The sequence below is a fragment of the Lepisosteus oculatus genome, chromosome 14, assembly GCF_040954835.1.
Source record: "Lepisosteus oculatus isolate fLepOcu1 chromosome 14, fLepOcu1.hap2, whole genome shotgun sequence".
Lineage (NCBI taxonomy): Eukaryota > Metazoa > Chordata > Actinopteri > Semionotiformes > Lepisosteidae > Lepisosteus > Lepisosteus oculatus.
In genome coordinates, this window is record NC_090709.1 from 34322417 (window position 1) to 34328571 (window position 6155).

The 6155-nt window shown below is 44.6% G+C and overlaps 1 pseudogene; it reads right to left on the minus strand.

Annotated features, from left to right (window-relative positions):
- Nucleotides 1-2470: 2470 nt before the first annotated feature.
- LOC138242349 (zinc finger protein 211-like) lies at nucleotides 2471-3436 on the minus strand (annotated as a pseudogene).
- Between the last annotated feature and the right edge of the window lie 2719 nt (nucleotides 3437-6155).

The following is a 6155-nucleotide window of genomic DNA, read 5'->3' on the forward strand; positions in this document are numbered from 1 at the left end:
AATGGTTTAAAAACAAAAAGAAAATAAGAAATTGACAATTACAAAACCAATCAAATCTGTATATAAAACATAGTTCAAGAAAAAAATAAGCTAATTAAGGCACAAGAAAACAAAATAAATATAACAACCCTAAACCACAAACATAAAATATATTCTGATCTTATCTTTCTCTATTAGGAGACACCCCCACCTCAGAGCCTGAAGTACAGGTCTTTTTCTCGCAGTTCCACAAAGATGTTATTTTTAAAGAAGATCCTGCGAAAGTCGGCCATCCGCCTCTCAGCCCTGCAGTAGGCCAGGCTGAGAGAGAAGCAGTCCTTCACCCTGGCGATGTACAGCCTGATAAGGTCTGGCTTCAGGCTATTGTACATCACCAGGTTCCCCCTCTCCCAGACAACTGCCCTCGCTAGGCTGTGGAGGAGGTTTGCTAAAATGGCATTAACCCCCTCCTCAGACCCGCGGTATCCAAAGAGGAACAGCTGTTTCCAGGGTACCCCGTCAAGAACAGCTCCTCGAACAGAGCGAAACAGGCCATCCAGCAGGTCTGTCAAATACACCCTCAAATCCTTCAATCCATCACAACTGACAAAGAGGTGCAGCAGCCACTCCGTCCACTGCCCGCACACCAGGCAGAAAAAGTCCTCCCCAGCATGGAAGCACTGCTGCACCATCTTGGGGAAAACACAGTTGTGACGGATGAAGAAGTCCAGCTGTTCGCATCTCTGGGGCAGGAAAAGCAGCCTCAGACGTGCCCAGATCCATGCCAGCTCGGATCTGGGCACGTCTCACCCACAGCTCCAGCCAAGCCGGGCCTGCTGCCCCATCTTGTGAACAGAGCTTCTCCAGCCAACTGTCCGGGAGACCGAGTTTGAGCTGCTCGCAATCCTGATGGATCTTACTGTTTTTAATGTTTAATCTTGCTTATCCTTTAATGGCAAAATAAAGTGTTTTCATGTTCTAAAAAGTTCATACAATTTTTTTTTTACTTTGAAAAATGGACACTTTGTATTTATAGACTGAGAAAATACTGCAAAAAAGCAGTTAATATGTGAAAATGTGTTTGTTCCACTGAATGTGTAAATGGGTATGTCTCATTAGTTAATTAATGAAGATCTAGTAGCTTCTAACATTATTTCTAATATAATATTATTTCCAGATAAACCAACTTCGGAGAGTAGGCGGCAGTGATGTCAGAGAAAGTGTGTTCACAGTCTTGTCAAGGTATTGCTTGTTGATTTTTAAAATGTTTTTACATTACATTTTTACTTTGATCAAGTTAACATATCCACAGAATTGAGCTTATAGATACCTATGTGTTAACCACTGAATGTGCAAGGTGTAAAACTGCAAAATTGTCTTTTAAAATATAAGGATTACAGTACTAAAATTCAAATATACGTCTATCGTTATACGTCTGTGATTAGATGTTCATTATACATAAATGGTTGGAGTTCTAGTATACGGATAAACTTAGAGGACTATTATACATATATGGTTAGAGGTAGGATTCAGATCTCCCGCAGACACGGCTGTTGCCGTGTCCAATCGGCGCTCTGTGGCCTGGTGCAAGGCAGTGCTGGTTCGACCTGAGAGAAGGAGAAGGAGGGAGAGATTTCTGCTGCGGTGCAGTGCGTTGCTGATGCTCTCTGAAGACCGGCTAGTTAGTGTTGGCTGAAACTAGCAGTTTGCACACAGAAAATTCACAATCTTTAGACAGGAAGAAGACCGGTTCGTTCCCGATGTAGCGCAAGTTCTGAATACTGATATACAGCTGTCCACAGTTCCGACTGTAGTTCACTCGTTGATCAGGTGAGCGTTCGCGGTGGGTTCACGAGGCTTGCTGCTGGGCTAACCTCGGGTGGATCCTTTGGTTACACGCTGGCAACCTCCGTTCTCAACTCTTAGAACAAGGAAAAGTCCTGGCACTGGGACACACTGGCAGTTACGTGACTGTCTGAGCTGAGGATGTCCAGGAGGACCTGGAGTTTTACCTGGAGAACTACGGTCGCTCAATGGTTGCCTACATTTATTGGTGCCCCGTGTGAGGATGAGTAGCCATGAACTCTGACCTTGGGGTTGTAAACCACTTGGGATGAGACTCTCCCTTGGAATCTCCCAGACAGTGAGGCACCAGAGATGACCATTCATTAGGGTGGCTGATGTGTCTCAGCTTTGGGAGTTGTTCCTTATCAGGACACTATCAGCTACAAAAACACCTTAAATGTGAACCAAATGGAATGACCTCTCTGTATCAAGCACCACTGGAGGTGAGGGAGAGAGACTGGCAAGCGAGCAGCAAACTTAATTCCTGTATTTTAATAAACCTTGCCGTTACAATGGTCTCTCTCCTGTGTGAATGCGCTGGTGGGTTATTAAGCTACTTGACTGACTAAAACTCTTCCCACACTGACTGCAGTTGAATGGTCTCTCTCCTGTGTGAATGCGCTGGTGGGATATTAAGCTACTTGACTGACTAAAACTCTTCCCACACTGACTGCAGATGAACGGTCTCTCTCCTGTGTGATTGCGCTGGTGGGATATTAAGCTACTTGACTGACTAAAACTCTTCCCACACAGACTGCAGCTGAATGGTCTCTCTCCCGTGTGAATCCGCTGGTGTGATTGTAAGTGGTTTTTCCGACTAAAGCTCTTCCCACACTGACTGCAGCTGAACGGTCTCTCTCCTGTGTGAATGCGCAGGTGGGTTTTTAAGTGACTTGACTTACTAAAACTCTTCCCACACTGACTGCAGCTGAATGGTCTCTCTCCTGTGTGAATGTGCTGGTGGGTTTTTAAGTCACCTGACCGACTAAAACTCTTCCCACACTGACTGCAGCTGAAAGGTCTCTCTCCTGTGTGAATGTGCTGGTGGGTTTTTAATTCACCTGACCGACTAAAACTTGTCCCACACTGACTGCAGCTGAATGGTCTCTCTCCTGTGTGAATGCGGTGATGTCGTTTTAAGATGTGTGACTGACTAAAACTCTTTCCACACTGACTACAGCTGAAAGGTCTCTCTCCTGTGTGAATGCGCTGATGCCTTGTTAAGTGACTTGACTTACTAAAACTCTTCCCACACTGACTGCAGCTAAAAGGTCTCTCTCCTGTGTGAATGCGCTGGTGTAATTGTAAGTGGCTTTTTACACTAAAACTCTTCCCACACTGACTGCAGCTGAATGGTCTCTCTCCTGTGTGAATGCGGTGATGTCGTTTTAAGATGCGTGATTGACTAAAACTCTTCCCACACTGACTGCAGCTGAAAGGTCTCTCTCCTGTGTGAAGGTGCTGGTAGGGTTTTGAAATGCTAGAATGACAGAAACCCTGCTCCTCCCTGTGCCATAATGACAGTTTGTCCACTCCATCTGAGCAAGGCCTTGAGTGATTCTTCCTCATCCTCTGATCGTGCTGGGGTCTCTTATTCTGCAAATGCTCCATGGAATGGTCTTGCTCCGTGTGCTGAAACTGAGATTTGTTTTCTTCATTACATCCCTCAGTGTGCTGCTCAGCAGTGTGAATCATCTGGGACTCCATCTCCAGCTCTCTGAGACTTAAACCATCCAGTTCATTCAGTTGTTCCTCTCTTTGCCCAAGAACAGACACACTCTCCAGTTCATTAAAACGTTCAACGATTTTTTCAGTAACCAGATTATTAAACCCGTGTGTAAAGTCATCAGATGCTAAGGGATCATATGATTGTTTGAGACTGTGCAATGACAGTCTCTCCACTTGAACAGAACAAGGCCTAATTATTATCAAGCCCTGTAGGAGCTGCTGTTGCTCCTCCCTGTACTGACTCTCCTCTCGGTGCTGTATCTCAACACTGTTCTCTTCACCAGGTACATCAGTCTGCTGCTCTGCACAGTCAATCAACTGGGGCTCCATGTCCTGCTCTGTAAGATTAAAGACACCCAGTTCTTCACTGTGCTCTTGTACAGAGACACAGCCCAGTTCATTACAACCTTGTGTAATATTGTTCGAGTCCAGATTATTCATCTCTGTAAAATCATCACATACTAAGAGCCCAGGAGTCTCACTCTCAGGGTCTGTCTTCATCGTGGGCACAGAGTCCAGATCCTTGACACTCTGTCTGCTCTTGGTGTGCTGCTCCCTGAGTTTCTCTTTCTCTTGTGCTGCAGTGAGCACTGTCTCCTGCATCAGACTGGAGCCCCACTCCTCCTCACTGTGCTGCTGTTCAAGAGGAGCCCTTTCCCCAGCTTCAGAGAGAGTACTGGCCTCTGAGCCTGTAAACACAGGACAAGAAAACAAGACCTTTATAATTATAATAAAAAAACTATTTTATATAGCACCTTTAAAGGTGGCTCCTCAAAGCGTTTTATAGAATGACAACAACAAAAAATACACAATTTAAGCACGATGAGAATACACAGTTAGAGGAGATGGTAGATGGTGGTACTAAGTACAGTAGGAGCAGAGGGGTAAAGAACAGTTAAATAAAGGCTCTTCTGAAGAAGAAGGTTTTGAGTTTAGAGAAGGTGACTCGCCGATATCCTTAGGGAGAGAGTTCCACAGCTTGGGGGGATAACAGGTGAAGGCCATGTCACCTATACAATGTAGACGGGCTTGGGGGACACTAAGGAGAGCAGAATTAGAAGAGCGAAGGTTGTGAGGTGGGGAGTAGGGTGATAACTCAGACAGGTACCGAGCCATGGAGAGCCTTATAGGTGAGCAGGAGGACTGTTAAGTCGACAGGAAACTTGACAGGAAGCCAGTGCAAGGACTCCAGGATAAGAGTAATGTGAACACTTGCACTAGACCTGGTTAGGATTCTGGCTGCCGAATTGTGGACATACTGGAGTTTCTTCAATGGTGATTTAGAAACCCCAGAGAGTAGAGGGTTACAATAGTCAATTCAAGATTAGACAACACTTTTCAGCCACAGTTAGTGATAACATAGGGCATAGTCGAGGAATATTTCTGAAGTGAATGAAAATGTTTTGACAACATTCTACACATGTGGGTCGAACGTCAAATATCATCCCCAAGTTTTTCAGTTTAGACTGAAGCTCAAGTACAAGACCATCTACAGATAGGGTTTCTTACGGGTTTTATAAAGTTGATGGGTGGTGCCAATAAGCATGGTTTCAGTCTTGTCACAGTTAACATGAAGGACATTTTGAGTCATCCAAGTTCTTATGTCAGAGATGCAATTAGAATAGAGACAGCCACATCAGCATAAGGTTTGGTATGTATGTATATATGAGTATCATTAGCATAGTAATGATAGCTGAGGCCATGTGATCTAAAAAAATGCTTCAAGCTAAAGCTGTAAGCTTTAAGCTACACAAACACACGTCTAGTATACTCGCAATCAATTTGGGTTGTTTAAGCATAGAGGAATAAGAGGGTTTAAGGGGGTTTCTAATATTATGTGATTTTAGATATACAAGCTTTGTCAGAAACCTAACTACCATGTAAAAAGTAAGACTACAGAAATAATAATAATATACATTTACATTAACACTGCACTGGGAAAGAGAGGGGTTCATGCAGACACATTGACTGGACACTCCAGTACATTAACACTGCACTGAGAGAGAGAGGTAAATACAGACACACTGACTGGACACTCCGGTACATTAACACTGCACTGAACGAGAGAGAGGGGTTAATACAGACACACAGACTGGACACTGCAGTACATGAACACTGCACTGAAAGAGAGAGAGGGGTTAATACAGACACACCGACTGGACACTCCAGTACATTAAAACTGCACTGAGAGAGGGGGGTTAATACAGACACACCGACTGGACACTCCAGTACATTAACACTGCACTGAGAGAGAAAGGTTCATACAGACACACCGACTGGACACTGCAGTACATTAAAACTGCACTGAGAGAGGGGGGTTAATACAGACACACCGACTGGACACTCCAGTACATTAACACTGCACTGAGAGAGAAAGGTTCATACAGACACACCGACTGGACACTGCAGTACATTAACACTGCACTGAGAGAGAGGGGTTAATACAGACACACTGACTGGACACTCCAGTACATGAACACTGCACTGAGAGAGAGAGGGGTTCATAGAGACACACTGACTGGACACTCCAGTACATGAACACTGCACTGAGAGAGAGGGGGTTCATACAGACACACTGACCAAATGCTACAGTACATTATCAC